At 38.6% G+C, this 14,478-nt stretch overlaps 1 protein-coding gene across 1 annotated transcript in view; it reads left to right on the plus strand.

Moving 5' to 3' along the window:
• SCG3 (secretogranin III) overlaps positions 1–14,478 on the plus strand; it is a 98,037-nt gene that overhangs the window by 5,044 nt on the left and 78,515 nt on the right. The gene's annotated exons all lie outside the window — the stretch shown is intronic.

The raw sequence follows: 14,478 nt of genomic DNA on the forward strand, positions 1-14,478 counted from the left end.
TACTGGATACACAGGTTAGCCATAATTTAGGGAGCATATTTCCCAAGAGAATGAGTACCAGGAAATGAGAATCACTGGGGGCCTTCTTGGAGGGTAACTGCCATACCACAGAACTCAAGGATTTTATCTTCATGCGTCAAGGGGCATCATTTTTGTCATTCTCATTCTTACCTACAAAGGTAACTGGAATCTCTACTCATAAATCTGGAGTGCCGTAATGCTCTTTGATATATCTGTTATCAGTTTTTTAATGGTAAACTGTGTGTTTTAAATATTGAATTTTCCAAGTGAGTATGTTTGTTTCAGGAATCTAATACCCATGTTTTTATTTACTCATGTTTTATTTTTTAGGTTCCACATGAGTAAGATCATGTGGTATAAGTCTGATTCTGCTTTCTATTTCTAATATCCATGTCTAAATGTTCCCTCTAGTTCTGGAGACCCCTACAGGTGTCTTACAGATATCTAACACTTTAAGCTGCTGTTTTCTTCAGTTGTTAGTAATGAACACTCTGACTCCTTATTACCAGTTCATTTTGTAGTCTGTTATACTAAACTTGAAATGGATGTGATAGCAAGCCTTCATTTTATTTATTTATTTATTTATTTATTTATTTATTTATTTATTTATTTATTTATGAGAGAGTGTGCAGAGGGGAGGGGTAGAGAGACAGGGAGAGAGAGAATCTCAAGCAGACTCCCTGCTGAGTGCAGAGCCCTAAATGGGGCTCCATCTCACAACCCATAAGACCATGACCTGAGCTGAAACCAAGAGTTGGATGCTTAACTGACTGAACCACTCAAGCACCCTTGCCTTCATTGCTTTTGAGTCGTATGCTATAGTGGTAATGTATTTTAATCTAAAATACCAAGGGAATGATCCTATTTCAGTTACCTATTGCTATGTAACAAACTACCCTAAGACTTTGGCTTAAAACAACAATTTATTATTTCTTATGCTCTGTGCATTGGATAAAGAGTTCTGTTGGTTTCACTTGGGCTCACTCATATGGTTGCATTCAGCTGGAGGGGTCACTGGGGTAGAAGGTACAAGATGGCATAATGGCTGGCAATTGATGCTAGTTGTTACCTGGGGTGCCTTACTTTCCCTCCACGTGGCCTCTCATCATTCCTAAGCTAGACAGACTTCCATACCAGCCTCAGGCCCAGTGTCAAAGGTAATACGCAGAATTATTTCCACTGTGTTTCTTGGTCAAAACAAGTCACAGGGTCATCACGATTCAAGAGAGAGGGAAATAAATTCCATCTTTCGATGGGAGGAGCAGAAAAGTCATATTGCAGAAGGATATAGGAAGAATTATTGTAGCCATCTGTGCAAACCCTCTTTATCACAGACCCAAACTCTACCTCTGGTCATCTCCATGGCCACCGACTTACTATTTTTGCTTTGTTTGAGTTAAGAATGTACTTATAGGGGACACCTGGGTGGCTCAGTGGTTGAGCATCTGCCTTTGGCTTAGGGCGTGATCCCAGAGTCCCAGAGGATCAGTGCCTGAGTCCCTGCATCGGGTTCCCCACAGGGAACCTGCTTCTCCTTCTACCTGTGTCTCTACCCCTCTTTCTGTGTCTTTCATGAATAAATAAATAAAATCTTAAAAAAAAAAAAAGAATGCACTTATAGGATGAAAATGTTTACATATTTATTATGATGCTTGCAGTGTTGTGATTTATAAGAAATATGTATTTGGTCACTCAGAAATATATATTTGGTCTTCATCTGCAGTTCCTGGTCACAGGAACTCCCCAACCCTTGGAATTTCCTATGTATTGAGAGGGGTCGAAGTGTCTTTTGTCATGTTGAGGAGGTGACTTTTGGACCCCACCTAAGGCTGGGGGCTGATAGCCTGGGAAGCCAAGCCTGTGATTAGAGGGTTAGAACTTTCAGCCCTACCTCTCCCCATACCACACCTCCAAGGAGGGGGGAGGGGCTTGGGATTGAATGAGCCTATGGCCAATGACTTAGTCAATCATGACTATTAATGAAGCTTCTGTGAAAAACTCAAGAAGGTAGCTTACTGGTTCTTTTTTTGAGAACTCCCATGCTTGGGGAAGCAGAACATTTCTGCGTACCAACAAGCTGAGCCTCAGGCTCCCAGAACACAGATTCTCTCTTGTCTGTGACCTTGCCCTATGTATCTCATCTGTTGATTTGTATCTTTTGTCATATCCTTTAATAAACTGGTAAATGTAAATGTTTCTCTGAATTCTGTTGAGTCCCTCTAACAAATTAATCTGACCTAAGGAGAAGGTCACTGGAACCTTTCATCAGTAGCCAGTTGGTTCAGAAGCACAGGTAACAGCCCGGGGCTTGCAACTGGCATCTGAAGTGGGGAGTGAAGGACAGTCTTTCAGGATAACCCTTAACCTGTAGAATCATCTGATACTATCTCTGGGTAGATAGTGTCAGAATTGAGTTGAATTCTTGGACACCCTGCTGGTGTCTGAGAATTGCTTGATTTTGGCAGGGTGGGGCATTGGAATTGAGTCCAGGAACTCTAAAAGAATGTCCTCTGCTGGAGGCAGCATCAAATTACTGTCTTCCTGGTGACTACCACTCAGAATCTTTGCTATGTAACTCACACCTTAGGCTTTTTAGCTTTTTGTCTCTAATATGGATACACTGAACACAGAGCAATTTTTAGACACTTTTTGTGAGGAAGCAGAGATTAATCCTTATGAATCTTATAAGCAGGTAAATAAGGAAAATTTTGATCTAGTTGGATTCTTTTGTTGCTAGGATCAGAGAAGACTGATCATCTTAGAGGAATTGTAGTAAATGGCTTCTATCTTTGCACTATTTATGATTGTACTGTGAAAAGTAAGATGCTCTACAAATATTACTGATTTTCTTAAATATCAATGTTTAGTGGTTTCATAAACATTTAAATGAGAGCTTGAGAGGGAACTTTTTTTTCAAAATATTTTGTCACTCTAAATAATTATTATGCAATGTAGACTAGATATGACATGAGCTAACCTACCTACTTATCTTTCCAACTTCATCTTTTAGTATTCCTGACCTTTAAACATACACTGCAACCACACTGAAGTGCTACTCACTCCTCTAATCTTTCAGCTTCTGGAAAGTTGCTACTTCCCCTATGTAGGATTTCCCTTACCACCATCAGCACCACCGACCACCACCATGCCCTTTGCCTGACTAATTTCTACTCTTCCTTAAAAGTTCAGTTCAGAAGCCCATATCTCTAGAGAGCTTTGCCCAGTGTGAATTAGATACCCTGTTATGCATTCTTACAGGTGTTTCCTTCCCTTATCTGTCCAGAGGGCAGGGACTGTGTCTTGATGACAGTTGTTGATTTTCTTCTTCCTTGCCTGCTCTTTCCTCATTAGAATCTCCAGTTTTTAGCTGGGAAACCGATTCCTGGGATAAAGACTACATTTCCCAGCCTATGTGTTGCTATTCATTCATGTTACTAAGTTCTCTCTCTCGCTTTTTTTTTTTATTTAATTTTATTTATTTATTCATGAGAGACACACAGAGAGAGGCAGAGATATAGGCAGAAGGAGAAGCAGGCTTCCTTGGGGAAGCCCAATGTGGGACTCAAGCCCAGGACCTGAGATCATGACCTGAGCCAAAGGCAGATGCTCAACCACTGAGCAACCCAGGTGTCCCATGTTGCTAACTTCTGACAAATAAGATATTAGCTGAAGATGAAATATATAGCAGTATCTGGAAATTTTTTTTAAAAGATAGCTATCATAGTCTTTATGTCTCATCCTTCCTTTATCATATTTCTCTAAAATATAGATATGATGGCAGGAGCAACATCTTGGAACATGAGAATGAGGCTCATTCCTAGGGATGGCATAGTAGAAAGTTGGAAGTAAGCTTTCCACTGAGTCCCAGACATTCATGGAGTCCCCTTATCAGCCATGAGCTTCTACATCTAGATTTTTTTTTCTACATCTAGATTTTTACATGAAAGATAAACTTCTGTCTTGTTTAAGGCACTACTTTTTTGTGTCTCTGTTAGAATTATTCCTAATCCTAATTCATTTTTAGCTTTCTTTCTTTTTAATTCTAAAGCCTGGCAAAGTGCCTGGAACATGGTAGGAACTCAAGAAATGTTTATTAAGCCAAGTAGTTATTAACTGTACTAGGGGTACATTATGTAAATTGAATTAGTAAAAATCACAAATTTTTTTTAGTTTGTATTTATTTATGATAGTCACACACACAGAGAGAGAGAGAGAGAGAAAGAGAGAGGGGCAGAGACACAGGCAGAGGGAGAAGCAGGCTCCATGCACCGAGAGCCTGACATGGGATTCGATCCCGGGTCTCCAGGATCGCACCCTGGGCCAAAGGCAGGCGCTAAACCACTGCGCCACCCAGGGATCCCAAATCACAAATATTTTAAAACTCACATAGCTTCCCAAGGCCTCAGAAAACAAAATACTTCATCTTCTGGGGAGTGGCAGATGGTGGTTATTGGGAAAGAAGGCTAGTGGCATTAAGATAAGGGGTAAGAACTAAACAATACTTGGAATTAGTTATTGAAGCTAGGTATGGCCTACCAAGTAATAAACAGACCACTCAATGGCTCTGGAGAAATGAATTAGTCTTGTTGGCATGGTGTTTGAGAAAAATAAAACTTTAAATAGGGAGTAATAAATTAATCTCACCCTAGACTTACAGAATAAAATGAACTTAGTATTCTTACTGGTTAGAGACCAGGCACTGTGGTATTGAGATCACCAAGTACAGTACAATACTCTTAGGCATGGCTAAGATGACCAAAAGACTGGACCCCCCTAACTCCATACCCCTAAAGAGAGGTGAGAGAGGACAGGAATCAACATTTCCTCATAGTGTCCCCTCTGTAAGAAAAAATTCATATCTGGAGGCAGAAATGAGAAAACTCAGGAGGGTCTGACTCCAGAGGTGTTGGTAGTGATGGCATGTATGTACGTGTGTGGGTGTGCTGACATGCATTAGTTGTTAACAAAATAACTGAAGTTCTAACTTGATTCTCCTTTCAATCTCGTTCTAAATGTTGCAAGCACATTTGTATAGGCATATTCCTGTGACTACAGAAGCAAGATTATAAAAAAATATTCAGGACATATTAAGGTTTTATATTTTTTAAAAACAGATTGTCAAAAGAAATCACTGTCTATTGATGGATGAATGGATAAAGTGGTATGTATATATATATATATATATATATTATAAAAATTACTCAGCCATAATGAAAAATGAAGTACTGATACATGCTATATAGCATGAGTGAACCTCAAAGTATGCTCAATGAGAGAAGCCGGACACAAAGGTTGCATATTGTATGATTCCATTTATACAAAATATCCAGGATATGTAAATTCATAGAGACAAAACAGATGAGTGATGGCCAGGAGCATGGGAATGGAAGAAATGGGTAGTAAATGTTTAATGGGTACTAGGTCTCCTTATGTGGTGATGAAAATGTTTTTTTAACTATATGCCCTTGACTTGTTCATTTTTAATTGTTCACATGTTATATGAATTTCACTTCAATTAAAAAAAAAAAGAAACAGCCATATTTTGTAAATTAAAAACAAACTAGTACAAAGAAAAAATCTGGAAAGTATTTTAACAGGTCCTGTGTCCAGTTGGTAGAATTATGAACAAGTTTAATTTTAATCTTTTTGTACATTTGTTTCCAATTTTTCCACAATGGACATATATACATTGCTTTTAAATTGAGAAAACATATAATGATTTAAAACTTTTCCTTTTGTAAGATTTTATTTGAGAGATAGAGATAGTGAGAAAGAGCATGAGTAGGATCAGAGGGGGAGAGAGAAGCTGACTACCCTCTGAGGAGGAAGCCCAGTGAGGGACTCAATCCCAAGACCATGACCTGAACTAAAGGCAGACGCTTAACTGACTGAGCCACCCAGATGCCCCTGATTTTAAGTTTTCAAACAAAGGGTGGCCTTTCAAGTCTATGAAGAGGTTAAATTAAGAAACTAGGAAACCATGATTAGTATGTAATCTATGTCAGTTTTCCTATTGCAGAATTAGATTTTAAATGAGAATATAAGAGATTGAAGGAATATATTTTACTCTTTTTAAAATGTAATCATTTGCACACACTTATATACAGAATTTCAAATATGAATACAAATGCCATGTCTAAATTTGTTTTAAAATTTCAGTGAATACTATACCCTGAATAAGTCTACACAGAATATGTGTTGGGATACCTAAAGGGGTCAAATCCCTACTGGGCCTTTGATCTGGTAGCCAGTGATGACTTCCATAGCCTTACAACAGCAACAGGAGGCCTAACTCTGAAATGTCACCATCTCTGAAAAGTGATTGAGGAGACAGTGGTAGTTCTAAAGCTCATACTTCTTAAGCAGTGGGGGCCAGAGACAGACTCACCGTATCTACAGTTGCTTTGGCCTGTCAATTTTTCTTTGCTCACTTCCCTCTCCCCACCACAACCAGATATCAATTCAACATTGTCTTCAAACCCCAACTCAAAAATCACCTCCTGGGTAAAATCTTCTCTCCCCAGTGATATCAAATAAATTGATCCCACCTTATGATCCCACAAATCTTAGGGTCTCCGTTACAGGATTTATCACATTATTTCTATTAAACTACACTTTTTGAAAAGTTAAAAAGCTCTACTTCCATGCAAATATAAAATGAAATCGTGCCAAATATCTCATTCAACTCATTAATGAGGAAAGTGGTAAGATGTTAAAATTAGTTCAAATGGGAATTTGACTTACAGAATTTATATTCTCTAATGTTTATTTGCATTGCTATGACCATGAATTATTTGTAAACTATCAATACTGTAAAATTTAACTTCTACTCTCACAGTTTTAAAATAGTCTCAGTTGAGATGTGACTCTTAATCTCCAGGTTGTAAATTTGAGCCCCACATTAGGTGGAGAGATTACTTAAAAATAAAATCTTAAAAAAAAAAAAAGCCTCATCAATAGCAAATCAATCAAATAGAATCCAATAATCCCTAAAATTCCCTCAGGCAAAGCCTAACACTTCACCGAAGGGACATCCAATCATTTCTTTTGCTCATTTCCAAATGTTGGATAATATTTTCTTAGCTATCTATTTCTGCTAGAATATGAGCTCAAAGCCACATATTCAGAAACTGGTTTAACACTGAGGTCCTTCAGCGGCGCCTGTTGGCTCAGTTGGTAGATTATGCAACTCTTGATCTCAGGGTTGTGAATTTGAGTCCCATGTTGGGTATAGAAATCACATAAAAACAAAATCCTAAAAAAAAAAAAAGACAAAAACTGAGCTCCTTCATACCAGGTACACATACATACAAAGGTAGAGGATACAAACATACAAAGGTAGAAAAATAGGTTTTCTGATCGCAAGGACATATTTGGTATAGATTAAAGGTATAGAAACAAATAATTTACATATGCTATATAAGAGCTGTGACTTAGGGAGATTAACCTGTGGCACTTACATAATGGAACAGTGAATGAACCGGGAGAGAGAGAACAATTAAGATAATTCTTAGGAAAGAAGTGATCCCACACGTACCCTTATGGCTAAACCCATTCATGACTTACTAAGAATGCAGTTCAACCACACACACATTCACAAAATTTTGAATGCCACTTACTGTTGGTATGTCAGGAACAGGAAGACTAAATTATGCTACAAAGAAGAGAAAATAACATTGATAGATATTTACTGAGCACATTACCCTTCATGCTACCAAACATCTGGTTACCTAGATACTTTTATAGATACCTTCTTATAAATGAGGAAACAGAAGGATATTGAGGTCATACAATGCTAAATCTTGCCCTCTAGGAGCTGAGAGTCTAATGAAGTAGGAAAAACACAAAAATCTCAGTCATATACAATGCAATAATGGTGTTGAGAACTACAGAGTAATGACTGATTCTACCACAAATAAAAGACATTTTGGGATGCCAATCAAAATCATGCCCCTTTCTTTGAAATTGCCTCCACTTGCCTTCCAATCTAAAAAGGGAACCCTAAGCATGTTTGTCCCATCTGACCCCCACAAAGGTTTGCATAATCTGATTAGATCAGGGCTATACAACTATTCAAATAAGAACCAACATATAGGCCAGCTGAACCAATCCTTTTTTGAGCTGGGAATATGACATTAGGACACAGAGACTGTGAGATGATTCAGGATGAGTGTAGGACTTGAAATGCCTTGTAGATTGGACTGATGTAAATGCAAGAAAGACCAAACTATGGAGCAGAGGAGAACCCTACATAAGCAGAAAAGGCTGGGCAGCAGAGAGAAGCAGGAAACAATGTAGAGCACAAACAGTAGCAGAGATCAGAGGCCATGAGTACTGGAGGTAGCAGGTTCTGGCATTTCCAGGCAGAAATCTGTATGACCCAATTGCCTTTCTTTTCTAGATGTCTGTGAGATGCTTCTGTATCTTTTTTTTTTTTTTAAGATTTTATTTATTTGAGAGAGAGAGAGAAAGAGAGAGAATCCTCAAGCAGACTCCCCGCTGAGTGCAGAGCCCAACAGTCCCACAACCTCAAGACTCTGACCCACGCTGAAACCAAGGGTTGGAAGCTCAACTGACTGAGCCACCCTGGTACCCCATCTGCTGTATCTTTTAGAAACCTTCTCCTTGCCCTTGTGTTTTACTAAATCAGTTGTAATTTGTCAGATTCTTGGAGTATCCACCAGACAAAGAAGTGTGAAGGGTGTATACAAAAACAGAAGCAACAAGGTACATGTTATACTCCCAGAAGGCCAGTTATCTCCTAGAGACTGATGGTCAGGTTATATTGTTATGTCCATAAGTTTCCAGACTGACGTTCCGCACAAGTAGCATTTGTTCACTTGCATCGTCTCCTTCTTCTCAAGCCTTCTCCCTGTCTGCCTCTCACCTAAAGGTTTCTTTACCCACTACAGTGTGAGTGTGCTTCTGCACACCTATACTCCTTATTCCAAGCTGGCTGAATGACTTTAGCACTGATGTTAGTTGAAAGCATGAGTACCAAGTCCAAGAGAAAAAGGAGAGAGAGAACGAGAGAGAGGAAAGAAAGAAAAAAGAGAAATATAAATAAAGTAAATGGGTCAAAATTTCCTAAAACTCGATCTTATTCAGACTTCAACTCTACTGAATCACTTTTTAACTCAGATTTATCAATGTCAAGTCTTTCTCCACCATTATCATTCTCTGAGTGATCACAAGCATTAATGCTACAGAATTCCAAAAGAATGTTTCATTACTGTCTCTGGAATTTTCTCCAAGCTTCTGACATCATTCTAAGGAATTGACATACATGCATAGGTGATGACAACTCTGTCATGATAGTTGCCCAAGCAATGATGGCAAGAGGAACCTAGGGCTAGTTCCTTAATGTCTTCCCATTGATTGATGCTGTCCTAATTGTAGAAGCAGCTGGAAAGCCTTTTAAAATCTAACATGTAAGTACTACTCCTAGAGATTCTGATTATTAAGGAGGCTGATACAGGGTTCTCTTGATGTTTCTCCTGAACAAAATCCCAGGTGGGAAGCAATATAACACATAGACTAGTGAAACATGCAAGATTCAAATCCTAGATCTACCACATGCTAATTATGTGATTTCAGCACATTAACCATGCCATACTCTAGTGTTCTAATCTGTAAAATGGGGGTGACAGGAGCACCTATCTCTTCTTGTTGTAAGAATTAAATAAACACATATAAAATACCTAGGACACTGCAGAGACAGAATAAGTGCTATGTAAGTGTTTCAGATCAAATTTAATGGTAATAATAATTATTAAATTTCACCTAACGTGAAACTGATAAACTGATAAACTGATACATTTATATCACTAAGGAGACACTATCAAGCCTAGTGAAAGTACTGGTGAAAATTATCAGAAGACCACTTTTTGAACATTTACTATGAACTAGGTGCTCAAAAAATGGCACCTCTTGCATTGTGTGTTTGGAAAATTCAACAGAAGTTTATAATAAAACTATCATCTGATTCCTGCATCCTAATTAAATCAGCAGAAAAGGTGTCCATGTTACTGAGCCCTCTCAGGCAAATACTATATATCTTTTATAGTAGTAAAACTTCACTTAATATAGTATGTGATCAGAATCCACAATTCCAGTTCTCTTAAATAAGGGTCAATTCTCACTCCTGAATCCAATGCTACTAAAGGCAGGGAATTTGTTTTGGGCTTTGGGTTGGGATTGGTTTGTTTTTGCTCATTTCTATGTTGCTTTATTTTATCTGTGGCATTTCCTTTATTTCTCTTAAATAAATCAAGGAGTATCCCCTTGATTCTAGTTTGCCATAGTTGGGTAAACAAGCTTCCATTCATTCTGTCTTTGTTGTAATTTTATAAATGTCTTTTGTTTATTCTCCATTCATTCAACTAACTTTTTTAAACTCCTCACTTGCCCTAGGACCTCAGTTAGCAGCTGGGGCTATATAAAGTCTCTACACTCACTAAGCCAGGAGTCTAGGGGCCCCATAAACTAGATTAGTAGTGTCTATGCCCAACACTAAAATAAGCACTTAATAATTTTTGGCTGGGGTGGCTGGGTGGTTCAGTCAGTTAACCAACATTCTCTCATGAGTCGTGAGATTGAGCCCCATGGTGGGCTCCACACTCAGCTCCGAGTCAGCTCGTCTCTCTTCTCCTCCTCCATTTCTCCACTTACTCGCGTGCATACTATACTCTCTCTCAAATAAATAAAATATTTTCAAAAATAATAATAATATTTGGCTGAAGCGGTAAAATTCCCCTGTTTTTTTTTCTTTCAAGATGTATAAATTGAGAAGTTCCTGCTAGTGCTTAAGTCAACCCTGGCTCAGGCTAACGTCCAAATACTAATAAGTGGGACTTAGAGAACTCAAAGATCAATTACCACCCTAAACAAATGACTAATGATATCTTTATACTTCACACTGCAAATTTGTAATAAATACCAGAAATGGAAATTTCCTCAACTCTACTCTTCTGTGATTCAACATGTAGACATTAGAGGACCAATGATCTTTAAAAAAATAGGACTGGACAGGTTTCATTGATATAATTTGGAGGTTAGAACACAGGATTTAAAATCAGGGGTAGCCCGGGTGGCTCAGCAGTTTAGCGCCACCTTCAGCGCAGGGTGTGATCCTGGAGTCCTGGGATCGAGTCCCACATTGGGCTCCCTATAGGGAGCCTGCTTCTCTCTCTGCCTGTGTCTCTGCCTCTCTCTCTCTGTGTTTCGAATGAATAAATAAATAAAATCTTTAAAAAAAAATAAAATTAGGAGTTATGTTCAGATAGTGCCTCTGTCAGTTACTCACTATGTAGCCTTAGGTGAGTTACTTTTCTGATCTTCAATGTTTTCATATGAATAATGATAATAAAACTATACTTTTGAAAATGTGATTGTAAGGATTAAATATAATAATGTCCCATGTTTAAGATCTAGCACATAATAGTTGCTCAATAAAAGTAACCATTTTACCTATTTACTAGCACTACTGCTACAACATAATTGAAATGTTTTGAAGTCTTTTTTTCATAATATAAACACACAAAGACATTTTTAACAGAAAAACAGTAGTTATGTATTTCTAGCCCCACCTCTCACTCCTCACCACCTTCTTAACCAGTACATTGCATGGTATTTCAAAGCCAGTCTTTAAGTAAGAAGTTATTAAAGTTGGTCAAAAACAAAATATGAACAAAAAATAGAATGACCATGATCTAGCAACTTACTTCTGGATATTTATCTGAAGAAAATGAAAACACTAACTTCAAAAGATTTATGCACCTCCATGTTCACTGAAGCATTATTTACAATAGTCAAGATATGGAAACAGCCTAAGGGTCCACTGATGGATAAATAGTTAAATTTGATACACACACACACACACACACACACACACACTGAAATAGTATTCAGCTGTAAAAAGAATGAAACCTTGCTATTTGCGACAACACAGAATGACCTCAATGGCATGATCCTAAGTGAAATAAGTCAAAGAAACACAAATATGGCGTCATCTTTCTTATATGTGAAATCTAAACACAAAACAAAACCCTCAAAGTCATAGATACAGAGAACAGATTACTGGTTGCTAGACTGCAAATAACAGAGAACCAGAAGAAAGACATTTCTCTCTGGATTGACTCAGAAAAGGATGTTGGAGAACTATAAAAATGAAAGCAAATAAATCACCACTGGTTATGTCAGACCAAAATGCAGGACAAGGAATGCCTGCCTGGGTGACTCAGCGGTTGAGCATCTGCCTTCAGCTCAGGGGGTGATCTCTGGGTCCAGGATCAAGTCCTACATCCCTGTGGGGAGCCTGCTTCTCTCTCTGCCTATATCTCTGCCTCTCTCTCTCTCTCTCTCTCTCTCTCTGTCTCTCATCAATAAATAAATAAAATCTTAAAAAAAAATGCAGGACATATTCAAAATGGATTCTTCACATATGTATCTATTTTGAGACACTCTATGCCTTATAAATTACATTGTAGGTACAGACCTATTTTAGCCTTACATATTTTCCTTATTTTTTATTATTTTATTTTATTTTCTATTTCAATTCAATTAATTAACATATAATGTATTATTGGATTTAGAGGTAGAGATCAGTGATTCATCAGTCCTATATAATACCCAATGCTCATTACATCAAGTGCCCTTCTTAATGACCATCACCCAATTACTTCATCCTCCCACCCCTCACCCCTCCAATTACCCTCAGTTTGTTTCCTATGATTAAGAGTCTCTTATGGTTTGTCTGTCTCTCTCTGATTTTATCTTATTTTTTCCTCTCTTCCCTTATGATCCTCTGTTTTGTTTCCTAAATTCCACATATGAGTAAGATCATAAATTGTCTTTCTGATTGAACTCTTTTAAAAAGGGGGGGGGGAGCCCTGGGTGGCTCAGCGGATTAGCACCTGCCTTTGGCCCAGGGCGCGATCCTAGAGTCCCAGGATCGAGTCCCACGTCGGGCTCCCAGCATGGAGCCTGATTCTCCCTCCTCCTGTGTCTCTGCCTCTCTCTCTCTCTCTCTGTCTCTCTCTCTCTCTCTATCATGAATAAATAAATAAATCTTTTTAAAAAAATTGTTTTTTCTGATTGACTTATTTCACTTAGCATAATATCTCTAGTTCTAGCCACATCACTACAAATGGCAAGATTTCATTTTTTTATTTGATGGCTGAGTAATATGTCTTCTTTATCCATTCATCTGTCTATGGACATCTGGACTCTCCATATTTTGGCTATTGTGGGCATTGCTGCTATAAACATTGGGGTGCAGGTGCCCCTTCGAATCACTCCATTTGTATCTTTGGGGTAAATACCCAGTAGTGCATTGCTGGGTCGTAAGGTAGCTCTATTTTCAGCTTTTTGAGGAACATCCATACTGTTTTCCAGATTGGCTGCACCAGCTTGCCTTCCCACCAGAAGTGTACAAGGGTTCCCCTTTCTCTGCATCCTCGCCAACATCTGTCATTTCCTGACTTGTTAATTTTAGTCATTCTGACTCGTATGAGGTTTTACCTTATTTTTTAAAAACCTAAACATTTCTTTCCACAGAAATCATACCACTTTATTGTTAGGCACAAAATCTCCTAGTTAATTTTTGGGATGAAATGTAGGTATTTTGTTTTTAGTATTATTTTCCTTATTTTCCAAAGACTTATGGGGACGATGGCAAAGGATGATCCTAAACTGACCTCATCCCACAGATACAACTAGATAACACCTACATCAATGTAAATAGCCTAGAAAGTGACCAAAGGCTGGCAGAACAAACTCTCCACAGCTAAACATAGAGGAGAGGCCCCATTGAAAACAATAGGAAAAGTACAGACATAGTTGGGAACCAAGCTGACCCATGAGACTGTTTGTGGGAAGGAGAAGCACCACAAGCATCCCACACTGGCACCCGAGGCCTTGGGGACCCACATTGGGAAGATGAATCTCCATAATATTTGGCTTTGAAAACCAAAAGGGCTTCACTTTGCAAGCCCCTTTGGTTTTAAATCAGTGGGGCTTAACACTTGGAACTTTAAAAAATCAGTGGGCTAAGATCTGGGAGAGCCAGAAGGCAACAGGAAATTGAATCCCTACCCTTATAGAGACAGCACAATAAATAGCCCTTCTAGGATACAGCATAGAAGCAGCAGTTTGAAAAACACCTGGGGTATACAGGAAAGTGACTTATTTACTAATCTGAGCATGTACTGAGGGACAAGGATCTTTGGGAGAGTTCTGCAAGAACAAAAGAGCTGGCTGGCACTTTCCCTCCCCCACCCCCAGCCTAGATACACAGACACCTGCAGGAAACAGCATAGTGTCAACACTCTCCACTTAGCTTGCCAACAGTGTGACCTTGCCCTGCACTCTTCTGCATAGACTTGCCTCCTTCAACCTGTCATTGGCAGTTCTCCAAATTGGTGCCAAGCTTCTTCCCACAGCAGACCCACGCAAACC

The sequence above is a fragment of the Canis lupus genome, chromosome 30, assembly GCF_011100685.1.
Source record: "Canis lupus familiaris isolate Mischka breed German Shepherd chromosome 30, alternate assembly UU_Cfam_GSD_1.0, whole genome shotgun sequence".
Taxonomy (NCBI): Eukaryota; Metazoa; Chordata; class Mammalia; order Carnivora; family Canidae; genus Canis; species Canis lupus.